This window comes from Halichoeres trimaculatus, unplaced genomic scaffold, assembly GCF_033239565.1.
Source record: "Halichoeres trimaculatus isolate MK-OKI-2021-1 unplaced genomic scaffold, fHalTri1.1 fHalTri1_scaffold_16, whole genome shotgun sequence".
NCBI lineage: Eukaryota > Metazoa > Chordata > Actinopteri > Labriformes > Labridae > Halichoeres > Halichoeres trimaculatus.
The window spans coordinates 19458067-19472838 of NW_027437194.1; the positions used below are offsets into that span (position 1 = coordinate 19458067).

Below are 14772 nucleotides of genomic sequence, written 5' to 3' on the forward strand. Positions count from 1 at the left end.
TTTTTGACTGGGGTGGCTCAGCACACAGAAATGAATAAAAAGTGCCGATCTCCTCTTGCCATTTTGTTATCATTTTACTCTTAAATTGATATTATTCAGACAATCTATTCCTGCGAAAATCAACATGACAGAAAAGCAGCATTAATGTTCTAAGCTTAAAAGAATAGATGACCAAAATCCCAAACTGAAGAAAAAACAGAACAAGCAAATGTGACACATTGAAATAAGGAATGAGTCCTGCTATTTGAATAAATGATGACTTTTATAACCAAATAATTTAAAAAAAGCACATAAACAAATGATTAATTAATTGTGTCAACAGAAATTGAAAACTTGAACGTATCTGTATCAATCTGACCATTTATTGTGAAGTTATATACATACATGGTGAAAACGGCCCTATCTCACAATGATACAGAATCCTTTAAAAAAGCCTTGGATCCGGACAGTGATCTGGATCACCTCCAAAATGTAATCACTTCTTCCCTTTTCCACTTTGAACATTTCCTGAAAATTTCATCAAGATCCGTTGCTTACTTTTTGAGTTACTTTGTTAACAGACCAACAAACAGACAGGCAAACTCTGCTGAAAATACAACTTCCTTGGCAGAGATAATAATGGTAACTGGGGTAAAAGATTTTGGCCAAGGCTACCCTATCAAACTCTCTGGGCACACCCCTTTTTGCTGTCATTTTATATGAGATGTTGGTGTCTTATAGCTTTTGATTTGTTTTTTATGCTTTTTAAGAAAGAATACAATTGAATCACAGCTATTTTAGAGCTTTTCTTGTTCAGTTTGAGAAGTAAAATAGAAAAGGTGGTTGGTGTATACCCTTGAAGGAGGAATAACTGGTTTGACTCAGCCTCAGGCTATTCAACCTTAGACCAACAATTGCCTCTGGTCATGGTGCCATCATGAGCCTATGTAAATGTTCAGCGGCTGTGTATAGATACTGCACAACAATGTGAGTGTGTTTGGTATCCTATGTCTAGACTCTGCTGTGTTTAAAGTGGATTTTTTTATGATAGCTGTCCAAATCACACCAGTGAAAGACTGAAAAAAAAGGTTGTTTGAACAAGTTCAGACTTCTACTTTTAGTGGGTGTAGTTCCTGATGCACATGCATGTTCAACATCTCCTTTTCTGTTTGGGAGACTCAGTTGAGATGTCAGACTGGTGTATGTGAAGTCCCATCCAAACTCTGGCGCTTTCTAGTGAGCCATGACAAGCTGTGACAAGTACATTTTGTCAGCTTTGGCACTTTTTTCTTTAACTATCTATGTCTTTCTAAAATTGTTCCATTGGAACTGTTTTCACCATGTTACTTTTCCTGCCTCCTGCTCGGCCTATTTGTCTTTTCTTGGGCTATTTTTCTTTTCACATTTTCTGCAAGTTCTGGACTCTTTTGTACCCCAATCCAAAGTACTTCCATTTATTGTTATTGGTGTGTTATTCTTTTATTGGGTTTTTGTGTCTTCGTGGTCTTTTTTGCTTTTAAAGACTGACAGTTGTTCAATATTCCTGACATCTAAACAAGTACTGGTTTTGATTTTCTTTGTTCGACTTTTCATAGTTGAATAAAATGCCTCGAAGCATAGTTGTCCTCTACTCCCTTCATTTTTTTTTTTTTGTGAAATGAATAAACACATAAAACCTCTAATCTAGACCAGCTATTTTAATTGCTTATGAATTAAATAAGGCGAGATCATATTAGTATGCAGCACCATGTGAGTTACAACAAGGATGCAGTAATAGAAAACCCACTCCATTTCACTCTTCTAATTAAACTTTTAATCATGCCGTTTTTCTTCTTTCCCACTTTTATTTTTTCAGCGCCCCAAACCTAAGCACTTTCTAGAGCTTCAGGCACACGTGTTACTGCAAAACTTTGTTGGAAAATACACACTAGGGACTGATTGCAGACGTGTAAGTGAGCATTTTAACTGCTTTCTGAGTGATTGGATGTGGTGGAATTAGCTGTGGAAAAGGTCCGAGACGGTTTGGAGTTAACACGCAAGGAAAAAAAAAAAGCTGTTTAGTTGTGGTCAGGTTTTCTCCTGCAGCTACTTTAAACTGTCTCTCCGAAATAACAGAGTTTTATAAGGGATTTCTTTTCCTTCTCACCCCTGTGGTCTGCTCTTTGTGAGCTGGTGAGGCTGTGAGCAACAGATAACACAATGCAGCAATTTGACACTCCCTGGATATTCCCTCTGCTTTCACTTAGATTAAAATTAGACTCCTGTATTGGACTCTGACATCAAGGGAAGCTACCTATCAAAGCTAAAACTCCATCCTTGTCTCCCCCACAGTTTGGCTTTGTAAAATGTTTGGCAAATTAAGCAACACCTTTTTTTTTTTTTTTTCTATCCCGGACAATCAGCAGAATCCAAAATGGCACAGGAACAAATTCTTCACTTCAGATTTCATGCATTGCTTTGCAAAGCTTTGATCTATCAAACTAGGAACTTTGTATTGCTTGAAAATAATGTGTCTGTGGAGGATTTACTCTTGTATCCTGGCTTGTTTAGGGATTGTGTGCATGCTATGAAATGCACAGCTTTCCTGGCAGTAGGATAGAGCAAAGGAAGGCGTTAGCATATGGGACTATTCGAGGACACTCTAGAGGAACTCACAGATCTTCTTCTGTCACCCTTTATGAATTACAGTACAATCTTGCACACCCTAATGCCTCTGAAAACGATATAATTGACCTTTCCGTGCTTGTAATCATCATCTGAGAAAATAAATGTTCTGCAAATGTTGCAAAATCTATATTTATTGGCGCTGTGGCTCACACAGAAATATAAACTTTTTGAAGAATCCGGGTTTGTTTGGTCCCAGAAGTTTAATCAGGAGGAAAGATCCACACTATTTAGCTTTATTACGATTGGGATTTAAATACACTTTTGTTCCCTTCTGCATTAATTTGTACTTTGTTTGTTTGTTTGTCCTCTCTCCAGGCTAAAGCTTAGAAAACCCAATGATATTGGTTTTGGCTGGATTCTCTCCTCCTGTGTCTGCTGGGACTGAGGAGTAAAAATAGCTTATCGAGGGGTGTGAAATAATGAAAGAGGGAATTAGACAGTCGTGGTTTAACAGTCAGGATTTGCATTAGTTTCTTAGATTTCAAAGTGTGTTTCAGGTAGTAGAGAAAAAGTGCTCCCTTTAATATCTCACCATCTGTTTGTATTTGTATTGATTTCCTTATTCAAATCGGTGGCACATTTTGAAATGCAAAAACAGCAAGAGCTTTCAGTTTATTAGGCCGAAAATTGGAATATTTGTGGTGTAATTTGATTTACAACACAAACACTGAACACACCGGAGGTTGAAAATAGCAAATTGGTGACTTATATTCATCCAAAGAAAGATAAAAGGCCTTGGAACCTCCACAAGCCATTACCTTCCAAGGACCCAATCACCTCCAATATGGCTGTCATAAATTAGCTCCACAACAAAAGCAAACTAATTTGCGTCTTTCAATCCCCCGCCATGTGATCCCTCCCTTTTCTTCTTCCTCCGGTTTCCTCAACAGCCCGTCTTCTTGGAGGAGCCATGAGCCTATCTCAGAAGATTTATGAATATGTTAGAATAGCCTGAGCCAACAGTTTTCAAAGTGGTGAAGTGAAAATAAATTAAAGCGGCCCTGTAGGCGAGTCGTGCGGAGAGTGATGAATTAGATACTCATTGCTCTGTCGCTCGATGCCTGTCCCCCTTTTTTGCGAGTGAAAAGCCTGCAAACATTACAGGGGGAGACAAACAAACATACAAATCAATTAAGTTGTTTTTGATGACAGACGGGTTGAGAAATTGATTTGGAGACTAAAGTATATCAGTAAACACAACGTCCTCGGTTTACCAGAGAATAATTTACTGAGGGGAAATCTTTGGTGGAGAGCAAATGTTGGACGAGCACAACAATAAACAGATGGAGGCATTTTTGTCTTGTTCTCCTTTTCTCTGGTTCGGTTCTGCTGTCTCTTTGTCTGCGCCTTCCACTGCATCCTTATCTAAACACAGGCATAAAACATTGCCTGGTCGGTCTTAAACCTGCACTTTAAGATAAAAACTTTGGATGAGCTGGAAAAGTTTTCTCCGAATTTTTTTAAATATCTAAAAGGGGAGAACACAAATATTTCAAATAAATGGAAATTAAAGCTCCTATGTTAAGTTTTTGACTACTTCTAAACAGACTGTAATCAACAGAGATGCCTTTTTTCTTAGATACAAGGGCAAACGAGACCCTTAGCATGTAGACTGATGGTTTCTATGTTGTATTTTTTTTGGTCTATGACCACAGTGATGGGTGTGTTTCAGATAAGACAGTTTACATCAGGGGTGGCCAACCTGCGGCTCGCGAGCCACATGCGGCTTTTTGCCTTTCGGTGTGCGGCTCTTTGATCCATTCATTATTGTTATTATGAATAGTGGTGTACCAATCAATCTAAATTATTGATATATTGATGTTGTGATCAGTATTGATCAATACTTGAGTGATGAGATTGATACTTAAGTTTCAGTTTCTTTTCTCGACTTGCACATGTGCTCATAGCTATCTAGATAGGTAGATGGATGGAACTTTGTGTCTTCTGCAGTAAAAACAGAAACTTGTCTTAGACACGGCTCCAAGTACGAATCAAAGCATGCTTACAAACGCAATAAACGTCACTTCAAAATTTGGAAGTGTATTGATTTTCATCTCACGTCCTTTCGTTTATGTGCAAGAGGAAGTGTGTTTTTGATGTGGCTCTTTGTAGTAACACAGTAATTTTTGTAGCTCTTGGTCTCTGACTGGTTGGCTACCCCTGGTTTACATGCACAGTGTAAAAAAACAATTAGATAAGAAAAGTGATACCAGTGTATCCACAGGGGGTGCCATAATCAACCACACAGAAAGTTTGATAACAAAACAAAGAAATAAAAAGTAATTTCAAAATCAGGTTTGAAGGGCTCTGTCTGGGATGTTATCCAATGAGTCATTGTTATTTTCCACCAAACGTACTCACCTTTATTATACACCCAGTGTCTGCATTGCATATCTACTAAGTGAGCTCATGCATATGTTACTGTTTTCTAAGTTTGTGGAGGCACAGAAGAAATTTAAATATTTCAGCTTGGTGCATTAAGCACAGAGGCTGAAATCCAAAATAATGATATATCTGCCTGCAGGCGCACCCGCCTCTTAGCGAGAAAGAAACACATAAAAATCATTAAGAGATTTGATTGAATCCATTGCTTTAGACTCTGAACTTTAAGTCTGGTTATATATATATATCTCACTGATTCCTACTCTATTTTTTCACTTTGGGGCCTTTTTTTTGGTGCTTCCCCTGCCTTGGCCTTTTATGAAGACACATGAAAACCAGGTCTTTGGCATCCCACACGGGAAAGGGCAGGGAGCTCCCACAATAGAGCCATACTGCCAAATAAAACTTAATTGAATGCAAAAAATAAATTATTTTAATGGGAGTGCTTCTGACTCATATAGGTAATTATCCACTATATGGCTTATTATTTTTCAAAATTAAAGCCTATTACAATATCAGCCTGGTGCTTTTTGTGTCAGAAGTACTTTAATCAAATAAGCAACCAAATTTTGATGTCCTAATGCTAATTCAACATTATTTTCCTTCTCCATCACTGTTGCAAAATTTGTCAACAACAAGGGAGCCTATCAACTGTTTTAAAATCCACTCAATGGTCAATACTAAGGTAGGCAGACTAGGCAAAGCTAAGACAATGAGAAGCATGTTAAAATTGGGGTTGTGGGTTGTTCTGGTCTTTAAAATGTTGTTAGTGGGCAAAAGTCTGTGATGTAATGAACATAATAATCATTTTCAACAAGTTTTAATGGAAAAAAAAATCACATTTCATTAATAACAGTCTTGTTTTACATTCATGGTATGGAAATGTTTAGCATTAAATGTTGTATTGAAAGAGTTATCATTGGTCTTGCCCTTTAGTTAAAGGCCTCACTAGAAGTTTCCTTGTTCTGACAGTCATGGGGTAACTTAGATCATATGTCATGGATTGTCACAGCAGCGGTCTGAGGTGTTGAATTTCCACTCAGACAGCCATTGGACCCAGGCACAATTTCCTTTATGAAACATGCGTCATTTTGCCCCGGAGAACTGATAACGTGGGATCATTTCCATCAAGATGGATGACCGCACACATTTTTTTCACTTTTCCCTAACATGCTGAGCCTCCCGGTACCTGATGAAATCTTTCCATGTTGACCTGAAGGTCAGCTTTCAATTGGAAGTGGTCAATCAAGAGTGAGTTTCCATTTGGGCCAGCATGACCATAAATCTCAGCCCCCCCCATCACCCTCACCAGCTGCAGGCTGCCATTTCAGCAAGGACTGTGCTTTCCACTCTGTCCTTTTTTCTCTCGCTTTGAATGTGTTTCATCAGTTTATGGGGAGGTTCATTACTTTTGTCTTCCTTCAGATTTTAAAGCACATCTTCATTACTTGACCACTGCTACTACATTTAATACTTTTGTTTAGTGTAGGGGCATTGTATTACACTTAATAGAGACAGAGGAAAGACGTGCTTTACCTTGTTACCCAGCTTCTTGTAAAATCTAATGTAGGGGATTAATAGTTGGCTGGTAAAAGAACTTGTTTTGACTGTCTCTGAAGGGATGTTGGCCAGGACATGGTTGGCAGGAACACATTTTAGTTGTTTATTGCTGGACTTTAATGTTTACAGGATGGAGAAGGAAGCATTTTAGTGTGGTTTAATCCTAAAGGATACCCACCAAAAACACAAAGTAATGCATATTATTTCACCAAAGAAAGTTTACTATTCTACTGATTAACAACAGTTGTGACTTTAAGGGGTGAGTCTGGTGTTCTACAAGATATTATTTGACTATGAGATAGAATGTATAATAAACTAGATGAAGATAGATGAGAATATTTACAGCACAGTTTGTCTTGTTGGTGGATGTAGTCTTTTGATTTCATGTCTCACATTGGACAAAAAAATGAAGGCCCATTGTCACTCTTTAGGGAGTTGATGGTCTATAACTGTGATAGTGCTCCTTCACCGGTAAAAGACCGGAAGTGAAAGTTTATGATTTACAAAAATGTGACACCTAAACACAATATTGTATTGGTGTGAAAAACTGACATAAAGAAAAAAAAATATTAGAAGGTAATATCTTGATTTAAAAAGTGAAAGTAAAGTGACAACAAAAAGAAGACAAAAACAACAACAACAAAAAAAACAAGACTTTCACAGCAAAATATAAAGAAGACAAATAATCAGAAAAACAGATCAACAAATTATGAAACAAACAAAAACATTATTGTGTTTAATTTGTTTTTGTTTTTGTTTTGTTTGTTATTTTTATTTATTTATTGTACTCATTTTTTTTTGCTTTTCTTGCCTTTTTTTATCTTTATATGTGTTTTTAATTGTTTCACCAAAAAATGAAATATGAGGAAAAAAAAAAAAATGACACTTACTTACACACACTTTACACACCATCATACAGAAAAGCCAAATCATCTGAAAATATAAGAATAAAACAAAAAATATTTTTGTTGAATTTCTTTTTTTCTTTCTTGTGGATTCTATTGTTGTTGTTATGACATGTTGTTTTTTTTTTGTTTTTGTAATTTTTTTTTTTTTTTTTTTTTTGTGAATTTTGTGTTGTCTTATTTGTCATTAGGTTTTGCACTTTAGGGCCACCGTAAGCCCTTCAGTTTCTGCCATTAAATGTACATCTACAGCAACAAGACCGCAGGGACTATCTGATAGTATTTGGCATACTTCTATCCCCTTATTGGATTATATTACACCGAATGAAATGGGCTGGAGTTATTTTTTGAGATTATTTCTATTGTCATGTTTGACCAGTCACACGTGAGTCTTCAGCACTGACACAAAATAAAACAAATCCAGTGTATTTCTATATATATGACAGATGTGCTTGTGTCAGAAATAAAAATGTGATCAATAAATCTGATTACATGCTTTGCTTGAAGTGTAAAGCATCTGAAATAACAATGAATTTATGCTGCAGACAAGCTAAAAACCAACAAGGCAACACATGATAAACTTTGTTTTATGTAAATTGGCATTCAAATGTTAGTTTCTGTACAACAATCTGTTAACAAGAATACAACAAGAATGGTTTATTCTTTGCAGCATGTACAGAAAATGTGTGCTTCCAGTACAAACAGAAGAGCATTATTTCTGTATTTATTGCTGTTTGATGTAATTTCAGAGATTAATCTGGTCTTTAGATCTGACATGTGTGTACAGCTCATCCTGACACTTTGAGGGCAGCAGCGTCTTTTATAGCTGGAATAGAAATGTCAGAGCTTGTCATACGTCTCTCCTCCCCCTCTCTGGGGTTCTTGTAAAACATGTGATTTCTGCAAGAGCCTGCAAAGGGTGTGTGTGTGAGAGCTCGCACATGCCCCCTTTGTGTTTCCGCATGTGGTTGCGCGTGCACTTGAGTGTGTGACGGTGGTTAGAATCTCTCACCAGCCGAAGACCTACTGCTACTGCTGCGCGGGGACACATGGCAGAACACGAAGGAACAGCTTGAAGAGTGCAGCTGAAGTGCACAAACCCCCAACAGCAGCTAGATTTTATATTTTGAAACATAGCCATGATTGGAGGCACTTTGCTTATTCATTAAAATCACTTTATTGAAGTTGCAGGGACCGACACTTTGAGGGTTTATTTCTTAAAAAATAGATGATTGAATTTCTGGTTTTGGGATCTCGCTCGCATGAAAAGAAAAGAAACAGAGTTACTTTGAATCACTTTTTGTGTCTGTCCAGCTTAACTGGCAGTCGTTCAGCACCATGGAGAGCTCATCTTCCTCTCCAGACTGGCTGCCCTCCTCAATCCTGCAACTGCTTCAGCGTGCAATTTCAGCAATTCTGCTTGTTTTCAGGAGGCAGGAAGGAAGCTCTGAATGCCAAGACCATTTTTATATATAATTTATGCTTTCACAGCGATTACTACACCCGTATCCTTTCTTTCTTTCTTTCTTTGAGTTGACAATAAGAACAAGTAGGTCTCTTCAAAGATAATGTTGTAAGGGGATATTGTATGAAACACACTGTGTTATGCTTGCTTTTGTGTTTGGCAAAGATAGAGTGGTGTTTGGTGTGTATGCATATGCAAGTTCTTGTATGTCAATATGTTCCTGGAAATGAGATTTTCTCCTTTTTTGTTGTGTTTTTCTTTAAATAAAGAAGCCTGCCTAAATATCTTAGCACCATGAAGATTGGGGAAAAAAGACTGGAGAAAAAAAGATGAATATTTCTTCTGCATTTTAATGTGAAGGCACAACTGAGATGGAAACATTGATTAAAATGTCCCAAACAATTACTCCCTGCACACAAATTGAGACTGCACAACACAATTTCAAGTCCTGTCTGATAGCACAGGCTGCTGCCTTCGAGAGTGCCGAGAACACTTATGATAATCTGTGATAATCTACTCAGCGCAGACACAGCAACACATTATCCTTTTTGAATTCTAAGTACGCCTCATTGAGAACTTTAAAAAATGCTAACATATTCTGAGCGCGGAGAATAGCTGCGTTGGAACATGTTATCCTCCGTCAGGCCCAACACACACACGCTGTCGGAAACCCCAAAGCTCTTTATGTAAAGGGATGAAAAGTGGATAAATAGCTGCTCTAACTGCACCTTTACCTTTTTAGTCGTGGCAGAGGAGCTCGTGTGTGAAAGAGGCCAACACAGCAAATCTTAAAACTATATATTTGAAGTGTCTGGGGATCAGCAGGGTGCACTGGGCAGCCTGGACTTGCAGAAAAACAGGCAATCTTCCACTTCAGGGGTCTTTGGTTTTGTATCACGGCTGCAACGATCACCTTCAATGGTAATTTAATGCCCCCCATTGAAGTAACGCACTTTATTGCACCAGTGGATTAAGTAATGATTATTTTGCGAAATTGCGGCCACACAATGGTCAATTAATCTTTAATGAAACTGTAACCTATGAGGCGGAGCGTGGCATTGCAATAAGCAAGGCAACTGCTTGCCAAGGCAGTTACATGGCTCAGCTGCGGCCTGCGCTCCCCATCCATCTATCAGCGTGTAAAAACAGAGCATGCTGGGAAGAGATGTAATGAAAAAGCAAAGGCACCAGACGCAGATTCTGAGTTTTTCAGCATGCATTGAATGCTCGTAGGCCGTACGTGATAGAAATGTTTAAGTGTTTGATGTATGCAGTGAGATTAAGTGTCATTTCAAGGTGCTATTTATTTAGAGGGAGCCAGGAATAAGGGTTGTGGCGAATTATGTGCACTGACAGAGCATGAAGTTGGAGGTTATCAAATGGCTGCATGGGGATTCTAATATGCACCTATTTATTTCATCTGCAGCTCTTTTAACGATTGCAAGTGCAACTCCCCGCTCCGGTACTTGATGTTTCCCCCAACATATACCTGCCTCAGAGCCAAATAAACTGCAGCTTTATGGCCAAATCAGTCCACATGTTATCCCACTAACACAACAAAGCCACAAAGATAATTGTTTTCACTCTGATTTGTTTCATTCCTGGCCTGAGGGCCTTCCAATTCTCTGACTCATCCCCCCTCACCGCACTAACAAATGTTGATGGATTCACTTTTTATGGCATGACATCATTCCTACACCGGGAGTGGGAGGACAAGACATGAAATTTCCAATACTTGAATGTATGCGGGTGCAGGGGGAAAGAAAAAAAAACATAGAAGAGAGCAGAAGAGGTGAAGAAACGCAGGAATGAGGAGAGTGATTGATGGAGTGAACGAGAGCCAGAGGAAGACGGCGAGGACGAGTCAAGGGGCATGTGAGTGTTGCGGGAGTAGAAGCGAGAGTAATGAGGTAAGACGAAGGAGCTGTGTACGGAGACGGAGAAAAGGGAAGAAAGAGAAGGAGCAGAAAACAGGAGATCGCAAGACTGATAGCGCTGATCTGGATGTCAGCAGCATCCCGAACGATTTCTCCTGCAATCTCCTGGTAACCACACATTGATATCAGAAAACAAAAACGTGTTGAAAAGAACTTGGGGGTGTGATGTACTAAAGAAGAAGAAGTAAAAGACGAAGGAGGGAGGGCTGAGGCACTCGCGTTATTGTGCACCCGGCCGCTGGCACCAGCACTGTCAGTGAGCAGCGTTGATCCGTGAACTTGCCATCTGGATTCTCCCACAAATCACATTAAAGTTTCAAGCCCAGGAATACATCAAGCTAAATGAATATTGGATCCAGGGGCCGCAGACAGGCCTGATGGAGAGAAAACCCCCCGTGCAACCCAACTCTTTTGTGGTCAGGCATGATCCATCCATCCCCCTTTACTCCTTCCATCCACTCCCTCCCTCCATCTGTTCCCTTTGTTACTGATGGACTGCAGTTCTGACGAGGAACGTTCTGATATCCCAAAAGACGGATAATGGTTTGGCATCAAAGGCAGTTAGATTGGATCATGGTAAAGAGATCACAGGAACATAACTACACATTCCCAAACAATAAAGGAAGTTGTAACCCCTTTGTATGCTTTGAAAGTCCACCTGGAACTACTGCATTTCTTATCTTTTTTTTTACAAGATAAGTTCAGTCCAGTTAAGCATGAGCTGGTTGAACCTTTCTGACTTGCAGTGTCTCGCTTTGCCTTTGTCATTTCACATCTTCTCTTCATATCCATGTTGATCTCTCATCCGAAGAGTGCATTGCTCTCACCCACAGTAGTTAATGAGCACAATTTTGATTGACAAGCTGTGCAAGACCCCTCCCCCTGAAAAACACAATTTACTTCTATTGATGCAGTACACGGTTGCACAACCTCAATTGCAACCAACATGGACATTTTTATATTGGCCAGTTGAAAAAAATGTGGATTTACGAATCTTCTCTTCTTCATGTATTCATGCACTACAATTTTGAAATTATGGTAAGAAAAATGTTTAAGAAACTTGAAAAGCTATTTTTTCTTTTCCAGTAGGCAATATTTTGAAGAGCACTTCAAGTACCACTTTTGTTTTTTAATATCTTGAACGGATGCTTTTTTTTTCTCCTATTTAGGCAAAATTTACCAAAAACAAGATTAACACTAGAGTAGATTTCATTTGTTGCAGTGACTTGAGATCTAACAATAATGTTTGTGATGTCTGGGGTGAAATGTGATGACCAGCACAGCGTACCACACCACACACTGGTTCTTTTTACTCAGGAGTAAACACACAAGGAGAACTGCTAAATGGTCTCTGTGCCTTGTCCCCTTTTTCTTCAGGTCAGTAGTGCTGTGTTCTTCAAGACAACTGTTGTTGCAACAAGCTGGTCCTCCAATGCAAATGTCCATCTACTTCTATGTTTGGTGTTGCCTCCTCATTGACAATCATTCCGTATTGTGATCCAACGAGCGGAGTGCATGCTGGGTTGTCCTCTGGGTTCTGCTCCACGCAACATCTGATCATTAACTGTAAAAGATCATTAGGATTTTACTCTATTTAAGTTTAATATTTCACAATTGATACGTTTATCATCACTTCACTGGCTTTAAATGTGCAAGCACTGCAACTAGTAGCTAGTAATTTAATGTAATTTAACAGCCAAAAATTTTTACCAGGTAAACATTGAACATGCTTTTTATTGATGATTTCAAATATATGCAGCCCTGATAAACTTTTTAACAGATCAGAGGGAGTGAAATCCTCCTCAGCGATCCTCCCTACACAAGATAATCTGACAAGATTAACGCTAGAACAACCATAATAGATAACTTGGGTTTTTGCTGACTTTTGTCAGTGGTAATCCAGGTTGACCAAAATCATCCCGATTTAACATAATGTCCCACTGTGCCATGGGCTGATTTCCTAAAATACCACCAATCAGAGGCTTTGTTTCTGATTTATCAGTGTTGATACTGAAGAAACATTGTGGCTGAAATCCCTGTGCTTTTATCCGTATTTTATTAAAGTATACACAGAGCCAATGTGACAAACAGCTAATATTCTTGCTTAGAGCATTAGGTCAATCAACTTTCATTAAATACTTCCATAATTTCTGCGTTTACCGTATTTTCCGCACTATAAGGCGAACCCAAAAGCCTTCAGTTTTCTCAAAAGCCGACAGTGCGCCTTATAATCCGATGCCTTATATATGGATCAATATTGATTAATCATGGCTACCATAGTTAGGGGGCGTCGCCGGAGTAGCAGCGGTAAGCAGTAAGAACCTGTAAAGAGGAATTCTGCTAAGTGCTAACATTAGCTCACAGGCTGGCCCGGGCTTCTTCTCTTGTTTGTTGCTAGAGCAATACAGCGCCCCCCAAAGGTCTGGCATTTGAACTGATCTCTGGAAACGGCTTTTGTGGACGGCAGAAACGGCTTCGTCTTTATAGCGCACTTTTTTTTTTTAAAACAGCACAGAAAATAGTTGGATAGGAAAATGTGCGGCTCCATGTGGATGTAGCCTGAGTTTGACTGACTTATAGACTGTTTTGTTGACATTCCCTTTAGCGCAGCTCCATCTAGTGGATGCATAACGCAACCCCAGCCACTACTATAGCTTCTACTCGATGCGCCTTATAATGCGGTGCGCCCTATATAAGAAAACAGTTTTCAGATAGGCCAGTCATTGAAGGTGCGCCCTATAATCCGAAGCGCCTTGTAGTGCAGAAAATATGGTAAGTCTCAGAAAAAGTTTGAAATGTAAAGTTCTGAACCACATATTTTGACTGATTTGGATGTCTTAAATCTTTTAGCTATTTGGGGAAAAGAAATTGAAGGTCCACTTTTTTATTTACTAGTAAATCAGATTTTGTGAACTCTTGCATAATCCAGAGCCTTATTTATTCATTTATTTATTTATGTATTTACAATTTTCCAATAAGTACCTTCAATATAAAAAAAAGGAATGAGGAAGCTGTGGCTTGGAGCTGGAGCAGGTTGCTCACCAATCACAAGGTGATGTGATCCTTAGATCCGGCGGTCAATATGTTGAAGTATCCTTGGGCAAGAAAGTAAATCATTCACCAGAGGGTTATCGATCAGCTGATCCGTGGCCTTGTGTGGCATTATTAGTGTGTGGATGTGTGTAAAAGCACCTTTAGTGGTTGTGAGAACAGAAAGGCACTCTTAATGTGCCACATTTTTGACAATTATCTAACTTGATGTATTTTTATTAAATCTTGTGTGATGTAAACAGTCACAAATGGCTTGAAAAACCCCGTCATGGCTGATAGATAGCTTTAATTTCTGATATGTGGAACTGCAAAGCCAAACAAACCCAGTATATGCTCATTTTCTTTAAAGCCTTTCACCAGGATGAAGTCATCCCATGTTTCAGAGCCAAATCTTAGCTCATATTAAGTCCTTAATTTGCTTCTCAATTACCCACAGTTTCTCGGCAATGTGTGTGCTGTGGGTGGAAATAAGTAGCATTAATTATCACACGCATAATGAGAGCTACCATTGGAGTCTACGACAACACCCTGAAAATGATTCATATGTACAATATGGAATTATATGCTTACTTTCCCTTCCATTTCAGACACATTATGCTGATTTCGCATAGATGGATTCTCGTCTTCACCTGAAGGTGAAAATAATATGTGAGCGGGTAAAAATAATGCAATCATTCATCATTCAATAACATGTTACGTTCTGGTTCCTGGTTGCATATTTTTTTTCGCTGAAGCACTGTTTGTGCTCAAGTAAAACCTATTAAGAAAAATATCGCCTCACCAAGATGCTGTTTCATATGAGGAGGAAAAAATCTATTTAGTTTCT

At 38.8% G+C, this 14772-nt stretch overlaps 1 protein-coding gene across 2 annotated transcripts in view; it reads left to right on the forward strand.

Moving 5' to 3' along the window:
• The window catches only part of brinp1 (bone morphogenetic protein/retinoic acid inducible neural-specific 1), a 278377-nt gene that overhangs the window by 239031 nt on the left and 24574 nt on the right, over positions 1 to 14772 (forward strand). The window lies entirely within an intron of this gene.